Here is a 21,732-nt window from a genome sequence, read left to right as displayed (position 1 = left end):
CTAACTCTTTAAAAAAAATATCACTTGAAATCAAAACGTAAAAGACTAATTCATGCACATACAGTTCTTCCATTTGCAAGTCTGATATAAGTTAGCATAGAGTGCAATGTTGAAGCAGAAGATAGTCTACTCCTCACTGTAGCAAATTCCCCACCAAGATAATAATCTAAACTTCCAGAAGTATTTATAGTTAAGTTCATTTTCAAACCTTTCATAGAGATGATGGGATATGATCTTAGGACACATCCAGCTTCAAAGTTGTATAAAACTTATTCTTTTCACTTATTTTAATGGATCCCCACAAAATTAAATAATCTCAAGCCAGCTCCACACCAGAATAGCTTTGAATTGTCCATTTGCTATATTTCTTTCAGTGTATGTGGCAAAACCCAAAATGATCTTAAGAGTGTCTTTCAATGAATAATGAGAACGAAACTTTGGCTTCCACATGTTTAATCTCTATTGAAATAAAACCTTGAGCATAAGGCAATTCAGGCCCTATAAAAGAATGGCTAACACGTTGGCCAAGAGCATTTTCTCAAAGTTTATTCCAGGGTGTGTGAATTTCAAAGGAAAGAAAATAAATGGTTTAAGTAGTGTGGGAAGAAATTACTGATTAGAAACTAGGAGCTCTGTAAATGAAAATGGAAGGTTTAATGATTTTTGCCTTAGTGTCTAAACCCCTTCTAATGCATGCTATTAGAAAATGATTTAAATATCTGTTGAAGAGTCACAAGGGGGCTAATTCCAAAGGTGGTTTTGGACCCTTATTAAAAATGCAGTGAAATTCAACTCTACATTACAACAGTAATTAACTGTGGTTAACGGCCTCCCAATGAGGTGCAATTACCTTTAAATTAATTCTCAAGTTTAAGATGTATATCTAATGCATTAATTTATCAGTTAATTGATAATTCTGAAGTTATATTAATGTAAAAGTCCCAAGTATATGACAGAGCAAACATTTTTCATTCATTCCAGGATATTTTATTGCTAATTCTTGCAAATAATACTTACTCAGGCCATCTTCTACATTATAGCCAAATCTAATATTCTTTAAAATAGTGGGTGAGAATAAAGAGAGGACTGGAGGGCTTGTTCATTTATAGTCTCATTTAAATTTACAATAGTTCATAGGGGCAATAATAATTCTCTTTGAAACAAAATAATTATTTTCACATTTTTAAAGTAAATTGACCCTGGTTGTTATATAATGGGTCAGAAATGCAAGAAATATAAATTTTATAATAAACACTCAACATAGTCATATTTCTAAGTGGCTTACCCCAAACTCTATTAACAGATTAGAAACATTTCATGATTGCTTAATGGAGGGGTGGATTTCTATTAATCAAATCATGCTTTATACCAATTCGTGTCATTAGAAGGAAAGATCTATTCTGTTAAAAGTAAGAATTGCCACTAGAAAAGTTAAATGATTCAAATTAAGGGAAGAAAAATTTAAATATGCACTAGAGACAAAATGGTAATTACAGAGATATTTAAAAATCTAATAGCAAAGCCATTTAGAAAATAAAACTCAGGGAATGGATATGCTAGAAGGATATGTGAATTACTTATGGTAGGACTACTTATCAGTGATTTGAAAATTGAAGAGCATGTAACAACTAACATTTAATTGACTTGGTCCAGTACTTCACTAACTTTGAATCTTCTTATGACTTCTTCTATATAGGTTGAGTGATAATATTGATTTTTTTCTTACTCTGTTACTTGACCTTGCACACCTCCTTTGCAGTATCTCAAATGAGTAATATCTGCAGAACTTTTCAAAGGAATGTTGAAGAGAAAAAGTGACCACAAACACTTTGATTACTAAACAACGGAGAGCAAGTTGATGGTCTTTGTTAAGCTGAATGACAACGAACAGAAAGTATGGAAGAATACAGAGATCACTGCTGAGTAAAATAAAGCTGATATACAACAGCAAATACCATGTGATCTTACTTACCTGTGAAATTTAAACATGCTTGTTCATAGATACTGTTGTGCAATAGGCAGAAAATTAGTAGAAAAACTTATTGAAGAAAGAGAAAGTCTGTTAATGAAAAAGCATTAGATTAGGTAAAAGGAGTGAGTTTTAATTCTTCGTTGTACTAGATAGTGAATATAATCAGCAATTATGCACAATAAATAAAAAGATTTGCTTGTTCCTATCACATTGAAATGATATGTTTAAGAAGATAAATATGCTAATTACCTTGATTTTATCATTATACAATATATGCATGAACTGAAACATGACGTTTCTCCATGTGTACAATTTGGGGTTAAACAAATGATTTTTTTTGTTTGATTTATATGGATATTTGAATGTTCTAGAGTCAAAACTTGTTGCAGAAAATAAGTTAAACTTTATTTTATAATATCTAGATGCATTAAAATCTACTTAATTTAAAGTTATTTTATTTACTAATGCAGCATATCAAACTGTCATATGCTCTCAGAACCCTTTCCCTTCCTGTTGTTATAATGGGATATGCATTCCTTCTTCATACCTTACCAAAAATAAACCTACATTTCTTTAAGTCACTTTGGTTGATATATTGCCACAGCATTGAAGAATATTAAAAATACATTATTCTGATTGAATTAGAGATTCAGTGGAATAACTATCTAAATATCAACACCATTCTTCAAAATAATAGTAGGCAACAACCATAAATTCATATGAGCAAAAACACCACTCAAATATCAACAATAATTCTGGGAGATATGAATAAAGCTGTAAACATGACATTATCCAATGAAAATAGTAACAAATTAACAGAAGTAACATCTTAGACCTGAGGCTCTCTCTGTAGATATTGTTTTGGGGTCTTTCTTCCTTTATATCTGAAAATGTTTGCTTCGTAAAATTGACATCAGCTGCTAATGTGCTTATACTTCCTTTTTGGCTTGATCATGTACTGTTTATAATGACTTGGATCTCTTTCTGTAATCTTTAATTTAAATTCTGCATCATCAAATATAAACGTGTCCTATTTGCTTTCGGTTTCAATGAATAAACAACCTTTTTTTTTTTTTTTCATCTCTGTTCTTTCTGTCTGTATCTTTAAGAGCATAGAGAGGCTGGAAGTGGTGATGCACACCTTTGATCTCAGCACGAGTGATGAAGAGACAGGCAGGTCTCTGAAAGTGTGAGGCCAACCTGGTCTACAGAGTTAGTTTCCTGACAGCCGAGACTATGCACAAGAAATGCTGTCTCAAAGAAAAAGAGTGTAATGAGTATATCGTAGCATGTGGCAAGCCTTTCCCCTAATTAGCTCCTAGGGTGTGACAGGTGTACACAGAGGTTACTTAGGAGAGTTTCATCAAATGTCTTTCACACAAATAAGAGATATTATGTTCAACACTGCAATGGTGGCACTACTACGCTAGAGTAAACAATCCTATGTCTGACTAGATTTAAGGCCTACTGTAGGAGAGAATTTATGACTAGTATTTAAACCTATGGCTAGAGATGACATCGACCTGAAAAAAACAACCTATAAACACTATTTCCCTAAACGGACATCAAATTTGACTGCCTTATAAATACTTGTCTTCATAACCACAGCTGAGTGAAGTTCTCATATTTTATCACAAAAGCTTTATTTTGAAGGAGACAGAGGCTATTCCAGAGACTCACCAACTGCTCAAAGGACAAAGAGCAATTGGCTGTTGTGTAGCCTTCCCCAAAGGAGACAATTAGAGCATAATGTTTTTACACAAGGCTCAAAGAACTGTGGGAAAGTGGAAAGGTGGTAAGAGCCCAGAGGAATGGAATGACTTCTTCAAATTATTGTCTGCTAGAGATGACAGGAATTTCGCACCCATGAGCTCTCAATAAATGTTGTCTGCGGAAGATGTATGCAAGCCCATATAACCATCAGTATTGCTTAGGAAAGGACTCACAAGGTTCCATCCATAATGGAGAAAGTCTAGAATTCTAGGGCTAATGAGGATAAATAAGTATTCTTATTATAAGCTCCTGATATATTTTTATTTTTATATTTTTATCTGCTAAGATAATAAAATGTTTTATATTCAGGATTTCTATGGTTTATATATGTTCACCCAACATTTTCTTCCTTACATAATGACTGCTTTGCATAGCCTTCGTCTCTTCTCAAATTTTGTTGTTTATCTTTATCTCTATTGGTAACATTTATTTCCTTTCAACTTCTCACATGTTGACTTTTGTTTCTAGAGAGATAGCTACTCTCACCTGGATGTATCTAGGTATCACTTTTTCTTCTGCCTTTAGATAAATGATTCCCTTTACCTTATTTTGTAAGGTTGATCTGATTCATTGGGGTAGCATTCTATATAGTCTACTAATGCCTGGTACTGTAAAATTCACCAAAATCCCATGGCTTGGGAAATCATAGATCCTATGCTAGAATCTAGTGCTATCATTTTGCTAAATTTATATAGTATTAAAAATTCATTCTATATACTTTATATCAGTAGATTAGTGTGGATCCCAACTCATATCAAGGAACAATATAAATAATTTGATTTTTTTCTACATCAGATGATCTAAGATCTCAATGTTTTACATGCTTTTGTGATAATGCATATCCACAGGACACTACAATACAAGTTAGCAAGTATTAGCTGAATACTAACTGCTTATCTTCTCTTCTTTTTTCCTTATTCCAATACTTCCCTGTAGGAAAATATCACAACCACTGCCTAAATAGACCCTCTATCCAGAACTTTGGTATTTCCCAAGGATTGTGTACTTTTCAGAGAAGCTCCACATAGTACTAAGCTGTCTGTCAATTTTATCTCTATTTGCCTTTTTCACTTGAGGCCTGAAAGTTAAAATTTAGTAAATTTTTCCTTACTGTTACATGTCCTCAGAAAACATAGATAGGTTTGAATGTTCTTTAAATGTAAAATATATGTTTTTCCCACATTATATTCTGAGTATGGATGTAGTAGTATATAAAAATAGCACATAGATTTGTTTTTAAAATTATATGAGGTTTAAAACAGGTTATTAATGTTCTAAGGTAACTGTTTTGAAACTCATATTTCAGAGCATTACACAATAAAAAATGAAATGCATAATATAAATTTGTAGGTCATTCTTTTTATAAACAAAGGAATAATTTTACAATTATTTAAAATGTCTTGAGTGACTACTTAAAACTTCTAAATATCCCCCAAAAGCAAATAAACCTTATATTAATCTATTTTAATAGCTAATGCATTTAATAACATTTGCATTCAGATTCCAAACATTCTGTAAATCATTCCAATTTCAGTGTATACATCTAACATCTATCACTAGATTCTTAGTGTCATACTGTCAAACTCAGAAAGGCAGTCCTAGAATTAAATACTCTAGTACAAGCTTTAACACAGAAATGAAAGTTGATTTAACTTGACAGTTCCCTAGAAATAATCATTCTTACATGTCAAAGATGGGACATGACTAGATCTCTACATTATTCAAAACTGATGACATCTAGGGAAAGGGAAAGAAGTGACAGTCCTACACCACATGAATTAAACACAAGAGTAGAAAATGGCCTAACTCATGGGGTGAAGTGTTGGGCAAGAGGGCTAAGAATACAGCAGTGTATAGCATTGCATCTCTTCAAATTTGTTCACAAATCTTCTCCATCATCATTGAATTCCCCAAGTATGAAAAAAATTAAAAATATATCTAAACCAATCTTTTGAAATTTGACTTCTACACTGAGATTTTAAAATGTAATTATGGTGTTTGACAAGTAATCATAAGCATAAGCAATAATCATCTAATGACTAAATATTTTACTTAATGGGTTAATTCTGTAATAATATCTTTTAACGTAGAACAAGAGTTTTGCAATAAATACCAAACTGTTCCATTGCTAATATTTTCCCTCATTTTACCCTTTTGTCACAGTACAGTGATGGTCAAAATTGATTTAATACTTTAAAATATCACCTCCATATCCCCATTCTATCTACAAATGGAATAGATAATTTTTCCTGTGATGCCATCTGAATGAAGACTCAGTGTGCAAGGATAACTTGCAGAATTACATGGAAGCTCCAAAACCTTTGACCAGTTAAACTATGATGTCAGTGCTTAGTCCCTAATAGCAGCACTTCATAGAGTTAGCCATTGATATCAAACTAGCTAAGCTTAGTCAGCTGTGTCATTTCCTGCTCCCTAATCACAGGGGAGAGATAGAAGTGATAGATAAGTCCATTAGTCTGCCTGACTAATGCTCACTTGGGGAACACCAATTTGGGAAGTAAGAAAAGCAGTATTTGTGAGATGAATTGCTGCGAAGTTGTTGACTCATTTTGTACTTGTAATAAAAATATTTGAGGTGATTTTGCAATAACTAGAGAAAAATATAGATAATATTTGTATCATGGAATATCTTCAACTTTAATTAGCACACCTCAATTAACACTGTCAAAATATTTTCTCAAAATTATTTACAAATATCTAAGAAAACATTATCATCCAAATTCTAAATTCGAACATTAAATGAAAATGCTTTAGTATAATGGTAGTTTTCATGATATTGGAATGTTTGTCCTTAACTTACATAATATATTGTAATGATAAAATGTTTATAAAGCTTTTCTACAGATTATAGTGTATATATAAATAACATATAGTACTATGATTGTTTCCTAGTGCATTTTGTTAAACAGTAATGTTAGTACTTTGGTAGTTCAAATTGGCAAATTAAAATTTGTTGGTTAGATAAAGTTATTTCTAAAATATTTCACGAATAGTTTACTATATATCTATTGTTTACAATTTAACTTTTATTTAATCTTTAAAAAGTTATGTCTTACATTTTTTGAGACTTGAATACCATTACATTTTTTCTTTTTTCCTTCCCTCCCAAGCTCTTTCTATACTTTTCCTTGTCCTGTTTTAAATTCATTTTTTATTACATGTTCATTATAAAATTTGTACACTAACGTTGAGGTCTTGGCCCCAAGACGGAGTGAATGGAAGAGGTGGGAGAATGACTTGCAGTCAGTGATGGATGCAAGCTGACAGCTCTGCAATCTGCTCCACATAGCTCTCTCTTGCAGGACAAAGCCCAATCTTTTATTTACAAAGTCTACTTCCTTAGAAATTACATATCAGTTTAATCATTTATCCCAGGTTCTGTTTTGATCATTCCACAAGTCAGCACCCTTATGGCCTTATCCCCTTAACTCTTAGAAATAGAAACTGAGATACAGAGTAACATTTGGGGCAAATTAACAAGACAGCAAGTACATGATTTTAAACATAGCAGGTCCTGTGCAGCTCGGTGGGCACAGCTCTTTTGGTTGCCAAGTCTAGACTTGAGGCTATTTTATGTGAGGAAGTTAGCTTTTAGTATAATATTTTATAATTGTATACTGTTTTATATTTTAGCAAACTCTTGTTTATGCTGATGGAAGTCAAATTGAAGCTCACTTTTATAATTTGTATCCACTCAACATAGTCTTCAATCTGTGGATTTTTTCTTTTTTATCTCAACACTTCCAATGCTGCAATCCTAGAAAGTTGAAATATCAAGAAGCGATTAGAATTCAAGGAGACCCACTTCCTCTTTTTCTGCTCTGAGGTGGTAACCAGGTCACACTGTTCCTTCTGTGACATGGTGGGTCCAGCACACTGTTGTTTCAGAAGACCAAGGATCCATTCATAACACACAAAGAACACAGTACCCAATGCATAGAGCCACTATCTTTTTTTTTCATACCAGACATTTGTTGTCCCCAACCTCTATTTGGAGGATAAATCTACTACCTCCTTTAGAGAGTACATTATCTACATCAAATATAGTTGTTGATGGCTTCCATGTAAGAAAAGACCACCATTTTACCACTGATATTATACAACCATCTGTCTCTGCCTTATTTTTTTTAACTATTCCTTTCTCTTTCATGATTTAGGTTTCTTTTTTTGTTTTTTGTTTTTTTTTCACTTTAAGTAACCAGGTCATGGGGTTGGGGATTTAGCTCAGTGGTAGAGGGCTTGCCTAGGAAGCTCAAGGCCCTGGGTTTGGTCCCCAGCTGCGGAAAAAAAAAGAACCAAAAAAAAAAAAAAAAAAAAAAAAAAAGAAAAAAAAGAAAAAGAAAAAAAAAAAAATGGCCAGGTCATGTCTCCTTCCTAAGTATCTTTCTGACTAAGGAGACACATTAGTGCAGCAGTCTCTGTTCTTTCAAATCTGTGAAGCCTCTCATACAATTCATATTGCATCCTTGTACTTCACATAGTTGAGAAATCCTGTAAAGAACCCTTTCCTACAGTGACTTATGCATGAACTCACGCTTTCATAATTCTTTCTCACAGCCTTATGCTCAATATTTTGCTGAGGATCAGCAGGACACCTTCTCGCTTCCTGGAATTGTGTTGTTTCTGATGATCATGAAGTCATTAACCTTAGCAGGGAGAACATTCTTCAAAGGAGAAACATGAAGAAAAATATGTACATTATTATGCAAACAAGCTCTATGCCTACAGCAACCATCAGCACTGGAGAAGACCCACTTCCTATTCGCTCCTAGGTGGGAACCATGCCACATTGTAACTTCTAAGACAATGGTGGATCGAGCCCACTGTTGTTTCAGAAGACCAAGGAGATATTCAAGCACACGAAGAATGCAGTACACAACTGACTATAACCCGAGCTCCATAGGATCTTGCTTCAGCAGGCCTGCATGCATGTGATCAGTCTAAATTCATGAAGGCACATGTAAACCTACATAAATAATAAATCTTAATGATAGGATGCATATAATCAATTTCATATTTTTTGTTTCCATTCAAGCAATATCATACTGTGATCTATTCATCTGTTTCCCTACCTGCCACTTTGAAACTAAAATTTACTATATACTCATATAATACCTGACCAACTTTTAGAATGAATATTTCTGCTTTGACTCTTATTATCAAGTATATAAGTTTTTAAATTCTTGATGAAGTTGAAAATTATATTGAAAACTGAAGTATAAATATTTATAGAAGCAAAGCAAAGAGAATCGACTTCAAATGTAAATATTCTCCTAAAAAAACATTGTAAGTACAATAAAATTAATAGTTTTCTACTATCTACCATAATGTTATCACTTTGTATTATCATAGTCATTCCTTCATATTAGCATTTTTAAAACATTAATGAAAAATAACTTTTTTCATGGTTTATGAAGCTATTTTAAATACTGGAACACCAAATTAATTATCTAATCAACTCTGATAGTAAGAGTGGGAAAATTATAGAATAAATATAAATAAAATAATAAAAGTATATTCATATGTTCAATAACTATTGCATGCATTTACATCCAAACTCCATGTTTGTTTGGCCATCATTCATAACAGAAGAAGAGGCAGGCTGAACTTTTCTGGATATCAGGCATAATCACACAAAAACATTTAAGATGTCAGCAAGCCCTCATCTGAGGCCTGAAACCCGAAAGTGTGCTTCTGTTTGAGATTCCCGACAGTAGTTACCCTTTATGCCTCCTAACAAAAGATTAAAAATTGGCTGAGAAAATTTGTTTTTCTTGCTTATTGGGTAAATATCATTGGCATTTGAAAGAAATTAACTCTATTTCTCGAATAAAACTGTTCACAAGAGAATGTGTTTACTCAGAGTACAATGCGTTCCTTCTTTTCTATTATGTCTTGCTGTTTAATTTTACCATCATGGTTATCATATAGGATGGCTGCTGATCTTAAAGCTTTCCATCTATTTTTGCAATATACATAATAGTGTTAGAAAATTGATATTAATTCCTAAAGTGAGTGCCCCTAATAATCACTTAATAGTCCCATATTTAATATTCAATAAAGGAGTAATTACTGTGTTACAATTCATTCTTTGGCTATTAGGCTTAATGTTTTTATGTCAATTTGTATTACCATGTTTATCATTCTCTGGGCTTCTTAATATATCTACAATGTGTTTCTGAGCCTTTGTGCAGCCTATATTTGGTAAAGATTTAAATAAATGATTTTTGAATAACATAATTCAATCTCATCATTATTCATAGAATTAGAGTTTGGTTGTTTTGTATATTTACAGATATGTATCATGTTGACATTTTGTGTGTTCAAACACTGAATTGCATAATGGCACGCAATCTGCAGTGGTGTTAGCACTCTATCAAACTTAGATGCAAGACTAATATTGAAATGAAGCTCTTTTTATTAACAGCTGTAATACCATTTAGATTACCAAAATGAGATAAATCTCCTAGAAGCTTAGGGCACGATCATATTCTCTTTTCATTTTTAAGTGAACTTGTGTTTGCTTCTAAGTGATATTTCTTTAATCTGTTAGTGTATCTTATTTAAATACATCTTCATGTAGTAGATAGAGTGTAAAATGACATGCAATGTGCTTTCAATATTTTTTCTTTCGAGACTGTGTTCCTGGCTTACCTGGGACATACAATGTAGAAGAGACTGACGTCATACCCCTAGCTATCTCCATGTTTCTGCCTAGAAGTAGCATGCATTACAGCATGAACTACCATGCCCAGCTCAAAAACAAGTTTTCAATACAGGTTTTGTCTTTCTCCTTGTTCAGTACTCTGTGTCCAGTAAATAAAGCATAACTTGGCTCAAAATAGATGCCTCATGAATATTTATTATTAAATGCATAATTTGTCAATGATTTTAATTATCTCAAGACATATTTCATATTATTCATTCTAAATAATGTTATGTTCTGTTCCTGATAGTACTGCATGTTGGACAGGTTGTTTTCATAATATGTTTTAAGGTCCAAAAGCAACTTTAATTTTTGAATAATATGCAAACATTATTATTACATATTTTAAGAGGAACATTTGTCTATACATAAGGTTCTACATAATTAAAGTTGTGTTAAATCATAAGAACATTTACTGTTTATTTAATTTTTAAAATTGGTGGACTACTTGTTGACTATTTAACTTAGCAAAAAAACCACTGATTTCTCAAGACATTTCTATCCTTTCAGAAAATAACATGACTATGTGAATGATGTAGTCTTACATATATATATATATATATATATATATATATATATATATATATAATGACTTCTATAGTTTCTATTATGTTTGCATTGTTTCGTTTCTAAGCAAAAATATCTGCAGTGCCAAAAAGGAAGGTGAGGAGAAGATGTCATTGGCAAATTTTCTGTGCCATTGGAGCTCACTAAGATGCTGGATTTATATTGGAAACAATACCCCACCTCACCAGTGCAGAGAACTTAGGTGTTTTCCTATTAAGTGGCCTAAAAGACTTCTTGTCTGTGAATGTGCTATCTACATAGCTCTGTTACAAGAAGTAAAGAGAACAGCAAAACTACCGAGGAGTAATATCATTGTGACTTTGAAAACACTGTATTATTCCAACAGACGTTGTTATTGTTGATACTGTAATATAAAAGGTCATTCAACCAGGAAGTACAAACACAGGTTCAGAAAGGTGAAGTTCATCCATGGTGGGAAAAGAGTATTCATTCATAACAAAAATAATGCTATTATGGATCATTTTTCAAGATTATATAGAAAGGAAAGAGTGGAAAAGAAGAAAGGTATAGATAGAAGATAGACGATTATTTTTTCTTCAAGGAAAAAAGTGATTCTAAAAATTTTCAGAGAACTGTCATTCCTCAGTTTCCACTGACTCTATTGTTGAAACTTTCCAGAGTAACCATTTTATATATCAACCTATCAGCCTGATTGGATTTCAGCAGACCATACATGCACACCCACTCTATTTCTGTTGTTTCTGTGAAAGTTTCTACAGAAGTCTTCTATGGAAGAGATTAGTGTTTAACTCTTTGGATTTGGATGGATATCACCACATCCACTGAAAGTCTGAAGAGAACAACAGGTGGTAGAAGGAAAAGCTCACTTCTCTTTCTTTCTGACTCTGTGATTTAGAACATTGACAATACTGATGTTCTATTATGGTTCTTGATTTGCTTACTAGAGTTTAATTTCTTAAGCATTGTTGTCCATGAATTTGTAGCTTACAAAACCATGCCATGAAATTTAAATCTTACCAAGAATATGCATGTTCCCTCAATCTTTTCTCTCTATACCTCCATCTGTTCTTCATCATTTTTACTCCATGTGAAAAGAACAAGGTCAGGAATCATAGTAACAGTTTATGAAATTCAACATTGGTATTTTCTTTATCCAGGAATACTTGTCAGATAACTGACAGTGCAATACATGTAGTAACCGAAATGTAAGACGATGGTAACTTTACTCTTGGCATATTCTTTTACCCTTCCTTATTACCCAAACTACAAGAAATAGAACCTTTGAAGATGATAGTGATAATGTATATACTTTTAACTTTTGAAAAAGGTTTATTATACTTACCCAATACCTATTGTGCTTAGAGAAAAATATGAGGAACAGGCTAGAGATGTTAATGTTGGCTTTTGAGAATAGAGCTTTAAAGATTAAGACAAGTGTAAGTATTGTTGTGAGTTTGAGGCAACCCTTGAATACACACAGAATTAAAGATGGTCCTGGGGTATTTAGCAAGGCATTGTCTCAATAAAAGCAAGCCCCAAACAAACACACAAAAAATAGATATGAAATACTTAGAAACAGTTTTAAGAAAACATAATTAAATTGGAATGACTCTATTCTTTGTGTTCCCAAAACAGGTGATTTATATTTGAGGTTAAATTTTAAAAGCTTTTAGAAAGGAATTTTAAGAAGAAAAACAGTCGTCTACAAAAATGTCAACTAAAAATTTGGGACATTTTCTGGTTCAAAGTGTTGAAAGAATAATATAGTAAAGGTGGGTTTTGATTTTACTATGTGGTTATTGAGGAATATCAGACTCAAAGTTGGAGATGGAATTATTGAATCAGAACATCAGAAATAAAATAAATATCACGGCAACAGCGGCCAAATCTTCGACATTAATTATCAATGACAAGGCAGACATGATTATGCAGGCGATATGGCAATCAATGTTGCAATCAAAACATATTCACTTATCCAAATATGTTTTCCTATTTAAATTTTACTTGAAAATGAAGTGAATAAAATTCTCTCCTAAATTATCTATCTATACAATAAAATTCTTAACTCAAACTATAAAAATAGTACTCCATGGTCCTCAATCAGCTTCAACACAAACCAATTTTCATATCCATTCTACTTGAATGAAATTGCTGGTCCCCTTAGAAAAGGATATTGGTATGTTACCCAAATTGCATACCATTCGTGTTTTTCCAACTTCCTCAAAGACCTATATACAGTCTTCTCTTAGATTCACTGAGGAGTCAATAAAATAAAACAATTTTAATTTTTAGCAGCAACTAGATTTTACTTTGAATTTATTCCAATTCTATTTTTCAACCTTTTAACATCACTTTCCTAGATCAAGGGTGACCATGGACTAGGACTTTTGGAGTTCATGGTGCCAGTGACATCATCAATCATATTTATTTCAGGCAGGCTCTGTCTAGCCTTGTGGTAACTTCCTTAATTCTGAAATGCATAATTAGAACAACCCTATTCACTAGGCATTGAAATCCAGATAGTCTCACTGATATATTGGTCTATTGTGATGAAGAGGTTAAGAAAAGTCATGTATCAGTTACTGTAGCCTAGAAAAATAGAAAGCCTAAAGAAATTTCTGGAAGGCTTATTTAGGGTTTCATTGCTGTGAAGAGACATTATGTCCAAGGCAACTCTTATAAAGGCAAACATTTTTGTCCACCTTTGGTCCTGTGAAGGTTCGTTTCCCCAGTGTAGGGAAATGTCAGGGTGTTGGGGTGTGAGTTAGTGATTGTGAGTGGGAGCATTCTCATAAAAGCAAGTAGAGGTTGAAGGGGATATGGAGAGGGGAAGGGGATAACATTTGAAATATAAATACATAAAATATCCAAGAAAAATAAAATTTAAAAAAGGCAAACATTTAATTGGTGATGGACTAAAGATTCACAGTTTGAGTCCATTATCCCCATAGTGATAAGTGTAACATTTTACAGGCTGACTTGGTGATGCAAAAGTTGAGAGTTTTACATTTTGATAGGAAGACAGTCAGGAGAAGACTACTTCCACGTTGGGTGGTGCTTGAGCATAGGAAATCTCAAAGCTAAACCGTACAGTGGCACAGTGCCTTGCACTAGGCCACACCTTCTAAATCTCCTAATAGTGCCATGCTTTGTTAGCATTCAAACACATGAGCCTATGGAGGCCTGTTCAAACCACCACAGAGAGGAAACATTAATGCAAACATCAAAGACTTGCAACATGTAAGAGTACTGATTATTCAAACATCCTCATTTAACTAGTCTACATCCTGAGCAGAAGTCACAGAAGTCTTGCAAAATCCAATGGCTTATCACAAATTTAAAACCTGTAGTGACTTCATTCTGATGGTAGAACCAGACATGGTTTTATCATTTGAGCAAATTAATATTATCTTATGAGTTAACGTGTATTGAAATGACATTCACACATTTCAGCCTCTGAATACAAGTATAAGGTTGTTCTCAGGTGTCAAGCTCATATAGAATAAATGACCTTGAATATATGACATCCTGTAGAATATATGACATCCTATAGATCTCATCCAATATTTAGTTCATACAGATTTTATCATATTTCTCATTTTACAAAGTGCAAGGTTAATAGTTTATATTGCCATTGATGTTTTGAATAGACAGAGCAAAACCACTTATGAAATATTCCAGAGCTATTATTTAGACATATATACTACAGAGGATAAGGAAAGAACTGAGCAAAAATCAGAAACATTTTTCCTCATTGAAATGCCTGATGATCCAGTGGTGTGCGATATAAAATGGATTTAGATCTAAAGAATGAAAGAAAAAGCTAAACAGTTGTACCTGGTTGACTTTTGAACCCGAAGGACTCAGAATTAAACTTTACCATTATCTATGGACAATAGAGACTAAAATTAATTGAAGATGAGAAGAAGAGTGAGGAGGAGATCTTAAAATTGTCTTCACAGAACTAACTTGATGTTAACTACTGTCCCTGTCTATTCGTACACTATTTCCTCATCAAGAGCTTTCTATCAGTGGATAATTCTTCATAGCTTCTACAAACTCAATTAATAATAAGTCAAAAAGATTATTTATTTATCACATGCTATTAACATAATCTTTACCTACTTTATTTTGTATTTCCTCTTCATTTCTGCGAACTTGGCAATATCTTTTCTAAATCTGGGACTTTGAGTATTGTCTACATATACTTGTTTTATATCCATTTGTATATCTATTCCACTAAAACATTATCACCTTGTGTTTGAAAATACCAAAATTGGAAGTATATTACTCATTTAAAAATACTTTTATCTTTTGAGGTTAAATAAAATTACATTATTTCCCTCTTCCCTTTCTTCAATACTTCCTATGTGTTCTCTCTCTCTCTCTCTCTCTCTCTCTCTCTCTCTCTCTCTCTGTTTCTCTCTCTCTCTCAGTATGTATATGTAGTAGAAAAAAATCAAATATACATACATATATATGTATGATTCATCATGCCTAAGTTTCAAATGTTATTCAGTACCATGTGGTTAGTCCTGAAATTATATACATACAAGTAACATTATCTTGACTGTTCAAATTGAATTTATGAATAAAAATATACACACACATATAAAGTCAATTGTACATTCTCGAATATCTTTAATAGCCTCAGAAAGTTACAAATTTAAGACAACTTTGTTAATCCTTCCTTGAGACATCAGCTTCTAGTAAAAATTTCTGTGACCTTATGAAAATGACATTCTTTACTATTAAACAGAGTCAAATAAAGTCACTCATTCTGAGGCATATACATTTTTTGCCATTTTTCTTTCCTAATTCTTTACTTATAAACTGTTTCTTGTCTGCAGTTTAATGTGGTTTTTGGGTCTTAAACCAAGGGCTTTGTGAATATCATGTTTATGCATGCATTATGCTATTTGAGCCCATCTGTAGAACTCTGAAAATGATAGATTTTTGTTAAGAGATCTGCTATTTTTATATCCTACACTCTCCTACAGAGCAAATATGCATGTTGTAGTTACCTAATATTATTTAACATTGACTGTATACTATACATATAAATTTCTAAATGCATGATATAATATATTTTTCCTATTTTTTAAATATTTAATCTTTTCCCATATATCACCTTGTAAATGTGATTTCTTCTCCCATTCCAATATTTTTCTATTTTCTCATATTTTAACTTTTAATTTTTAGTTTTATTTTAAAACTTTTTTAAAAAATATTTAGACAGAAGTGACAATAATAAGAATGGGAGTTTACTTGGAACACAAACATTCTAATTTTTTATTACTTTCTCACATATTACATTCCAATTCTAGTTTCCTCTCCCTTTCTACATCCTCCCCACCTTCCTTCCCTTCCCCCCAGATCCTCTCTTCCTCCCGTCAGAGGAGAACAGGGCTCCCATAGACATCTACCAAGCACTACATAACAAGTTACAATAGATCGGGCACATAAGGTCACATCAAGGCTAGCTAAGGCAACCCAGTAATTCAAAAGATAAGGACAGCCCCTATTACCACTGTTAGGATTTCCATAAGAACATCAAGCTAATATATATATATATATATATATATATATATATATGATTTAGATCAGACTCCAACAGACTCCCTGATTTTTTCAAGTTCCCATATGTCCTTGACAGTTGATTTTTCAGGCTTTGTTCTCCTAGTCTATCCCTGACCCCTCTTGGTCCTCCAATCTATTCTCCAGCTCCTCCTCAGGACTTTCTGACATCCTCTTAATGTTTGAGAGTGGTACTCTTCATCTGCTCCCTTCTGTTGCTGAATAAAATCCTTCTTGTCTTGTTGATGATGGTTCTGCTAGGCTCTAGTCATACGGCACTCTGAAGGTAGGACATTTTGCAACTCTAATGTTTTGTGGCTCGGTGGTATCCCAGTTCTTTCACTCGAGTCCTTGCCTGGCTATTTAGGTTCGATGTCCCTGATGTCTAGCAGTGTTACTAGGTTTGCTTTCATAGATTCCTAGAGTTTACATTGTACATGTTTTCCAATTCACTTTCAAAATTCCCCATAATTTCATTTGTATTCCCAGTACGTACCCTTTCATCTGATCCCTCTTGTTCTCAACCTTATCATTCCTTGACCTATGAAATCTATTCTCTTTCTCCTGCCCAAGAAGGTCCTTTTGTCCCTCCTTAAGTCATTCTTGTTGCTTAGCCTCTCTAGGTCTGTGGACTATAGCATGATTGTTTTATGGGGCCCCATTTATCAAGTTTTGATCTTAAAACTTAAGACATTGGAGTTCTGTTTAGAAACACATCCCCCCCCCCATGACAAAGAGTTGAAGGCACTTTCCCACATTCTCTTCTATTTGATTCAGTGTATCTGGTTTTATGTTGAGGTCCTTGATCCAATTGAACTTGAGCTTTTGTAAAGCAAAGGACATGGTCAACAGCTCAATTTGGCAGCCTATAGATTGGGAAAATAATTTCACTAACCCCACATCCAGTAGAGGGCTAATATCCAAAATATATAAAGAACACAGAAGCTCACCACCAAAAAACTAAGCAACCCAACCAAAAAATGGGGCATAAAACTAATTCAAAACAAAGAAATCTCAAGTGGCTGAGAAGCACTTAAAGAAATGTTCAAAGTTCTTAGTGATCAGGGAAATGTAAATCAGTGACCCTGAGATAACACCTTACACCAATCAGAATGACTAAGATCAAAATCTCAGGTGATGGCACATGTGGGCTAAGATGTGGAGAAAGAGGAACACTCTCCGTTGTTGGTAGGATTGCAAACTGGTACAACCACTCTTCAGGTTTCTCAGAAAATTGGAGATAGATCACCTGAAGACCCAGCTATACTATGCTTGGACATATATCTGAAAGATGTCCCACCATACCACAGAGGAGCATGTTTCATTATGTTCATAGCACCGTATTTGTGATAGCTGGAATCAAACCAGATGTTCCATAACAGAACACTGGATACAGAAAATGTGGTACATTTACACAATGAAGTACAATTCAGCTACTAAAATCAAGGACATTCTGAATTTTGCAGGCAAGTGGATGGAACTATAAAATATCATCCTGAATGAGGTATCCTGAAACAAAAGAATATATATATATATATATATATATATATATATATATATATATATATATGGTATATAATCGCTAATAAGTGGATATTAGCCAAAAAATACAGAATTTACAACCATGGATACAACCCACACAATTTAAGAACCTTAACAAGCAGAAAGGTCAAGTAAGGATGTTTCAATCCCACTTAGTCGGGGGTAGAAAATAATCAAGGGAGGCAGGAAGGAGGGATTTTGCATGAGATGGGATGGTGAGAAAGTGCAAAAGGATCGGGTATGGGTGCGGGGGTCAGGAGAGAAGCCCAGAGGGCCAAGTGAATGAATGGAAATATGCAGTAACAAAAGTTGGGAGGTAGGGTGACCCTCTAGAAAACACCAGATATTTGGGAAGTGAAAGATTCTTAGGACTCAATGAGATGGACTTTATATGAAGTGCCCATCAGTGGGACCTCGAAGAGTCTGCCTCTAGTAGAAAGACAGGGCATCTAGTGGAGAGATGGGGTTGCCATCCCACAGTCAAAAATCCTGACTCAGATGTGTTCCTGTCTAAAAGAACTGCAGGGACAAAACTGGAGAAGATACTGGGGGAAAGGCAACCCCATGACTGGACCAACTCACGATCCACATTATGGGGAGACATCAAGGCCGACACTATAACTGATGCTGGGATGTGCTTACAGCCAGGCACCTAGCCTGGCGGTCCTCTTGGAGATCCTGCCAGCAGCTGACTGAGACAGGCAGAGATACTTACACCCAACACTGGCCTGAAAGTGGTGACTTCTATTGTTGAATTAGAGTAAGGATGGAAGAAGCATGAGAAGAGGACGACTCTGTAGGAAGACCAGCAGTCTCAACTAACCTGAACCCCTGAGAAATCCCAGAAACTCACCAACCAACCAGGCAGCATACACGAGCTGGTCTGAGGCCCAACACATATATAGCAGAGGGTTACCTGGACTAGCCTCAGTGGAAGAGTATTTGTGGAACCGTAGAGACACTTGATGGGGAGGCTCTGAGGAGTGTGAGGGTGGAGATCAGGTGGTAGAAGAGCATCCTCTCGGGGACAGTACTGAGGAGGAATGAGATGAGGAGATCAGGGCAATGGTTGGAATGTAAATAAATAAAATAAATACGGGATAAAGAGTTAAACAGTAAATTCTCAAAGCAGAAATCTCTAATGACTGAGAAATAGTTAAAGAAATGTTCAATGCCCTTATTCCTACTGGAAATGCAAATCAAAATAACTCTGACGTATACATCTCTGGAAGAGTTTTCTAAAGAAAAGAAACCATTATAACTTTCATTAGCTGATTCTTTTGTTAAGAGAAAATAAGAGAGTTGAACACACACACAAAAAAGAAAGTAAGCAAATGTCACTTTAAATGACGAATCTGATTTTACTGATCCTTGGAGATAGAAATCACATTTTGTAGTTTTTGTTTTACTATACAATCATTAAACCTACAATAGCATAAGAAAGATATAATTGCTTGGGATCTTAAATAACAGCATGATAAATTCAAGAGCAAAGCAATGTATAAAGATACATGTTTTATATATAAACTACAACTTGTTTCATTTTTTTTCCCTGAGGCAAATGTAGTCAAATGTTTCTCTTTCCCTATCACCTGCTCCACTAATAATAGCAAATATAGTTTGCATGATTATCCCTGCTTTATTACTAAAATACACAAAACATAATTGAGATATTGAATCTAAAATTAAGACCCCTTCTGCTCTTCCACAGCAAGAAGATGAACATTGGCTGTCTGACAAATTCAGTTTGCAATTTCATATCCTACCCAAGAGCGTGGTACCATCAATCTAGTGTAGTCTTATTGATCAGTGACCACTACATACAGGGTATCCTTAGAGTAGAAATGAATCTTACTGAGAAGAATCCTACTGGTATCTTTGGGTTGATGAACTAGGTTTCTTGGGTTAGGAACTATAGTGCAGAAAGCTTAGGGTTGCACAAGACTCCAAGATTCCAGTGTCCTTCAAGTTCTGGCCTCAAAAAATGATGAAATTCTTAGACAAATAAGGTGAGTTTTTAAGAAAGAATTATTTTATTATAGATCTTAAGATGAAGGAAGATGTTGGGCCTCCTTCACAGCAAAAAGAATGTTCAGCAATAGCACAGTCATATTGGTTATTGCCTTCAAGGCCTGCTTTTCTATGAGTCATGGAAAAGTTGTGGAGAAGGGGTGAGCAGATCAGCTGAATTTCCATTCCGTTTGTCCCAGTACTGCTTAGTTTCAGTTTAGTACTCATGTATGGCTTTCTGGAAAGGAGATAATCATTTCAAGAAGGAGAGAAAATGAAAAACCATAAATATTCCAGGTATTTTTAGCAAAGACACAACTCTTATTCAGCCACTGGTAGAAAACTGCACGTTGAGGGTTTCTTTACTCAACTACAGAGACACTGTCTCTCTGCTGTTCTCAACACATTATTAAGGTCTCTTCTGTGTTTCTTTTTCTTTCTCTTAAATTTTTAAATTATTTACTTTTACACTCTAGATTTTAATACCCTCCCGATCAGGCAATTGTTTTTTCTTTTTCTTTTTTTCTTCTATTTTAATTAAATTGGGTATTTCTTATTTACGTTATGAATGTTATTCCCTTTCCTGGCTTCCTGTCCATCATACCCCTAACCCTTCCCCTTCCCCTTCCCCTTCTACATGGGTGTTCCTCTCCCCCTTTACCATAATTGTTTTTTCTTAAAGCAAGATTTTGCCCATGAGAGTGGTAGATCTAGGAAATATTTCAACCTATGCTTGTGTCCTATATAAGTCTTTCCTAAAATTAAAGTGTTTTAAAGCTATGTTCCCAATCTATCTTTAGTCTAATGAAATATTTCACTTTATTATTTGTTGTTATTTGACTTTGAGGAATCTCATTGTGTACATGTTTCTCTCATTTTGAACCGAAGAATGTAGTGATTCTATATAGAATTTTCCATATGATTCTGACTCCCTAAAAAAATCCTCTTGCAAAAATATCCTGAAGAGGTACAGTATTTTGTGGGTTTAATTTGCTTCCTAATATACTTTCATGAGGCTTAAATTCTCCCTGCCAAAATATTAAATCTTTTTGCTAATACTAGATACCATGCAAAATAATGAAGATACTAACAGGGATTAAAAACAGGCAAAAATAGCAATAATGACAACATTCTTTGCTAGTTAGTTAATATAATTTTATAATTTATATGACACTATCAATAACATATATGCAGATGTCTTAAACACAGATAATATGGAAACAAAAATACCCTTTAAAAACAAAATGCTGAATTAATAGCAAGCTCCCTCATTTGAGGTGTGTGAAAGTTGGGAATCTAAAGAAGACACATGGTAAGTATCTCTTGGGTATTCCCACAGTATTTTTATATTGGTTGGAGGTGATCTTGAATTTTAAATGTCTTTGCTTAAAGTCATTAGCTCAATGTTGAAGTAGACAGGAAATGCATGTAACATTTATGTGAGGGTAATACTAATTCAGAAAAACTTCCAATGAATCTCTAGATAGACACTTTATCTATATGTCTACAGATTTCTGATATTTTCCTGCCTAAATAAATATGCTAAGTGGGTGCCAAGTAGTGTCTTTAATATTACATATAT

The sequence above is a fragment of the Rattus rattus genome, chromosome 12 (assembly GCF_011064425.1).
Source record: "Rattus rattus isolate New Zealand chromosome 12, Rrattus_CSIRO_v1, whole genome shotgun sequence".
In the NCBI taxonomy this organism is placed as follows: domain Eukaryota; kingdom Metazoa; phylum Chordata; class Mammalia; order Rodentia; family Muridae; genus Rattus; species Rattus rattus.
This window is presented reverse-complemented; position numbering follows the sequence as displayed.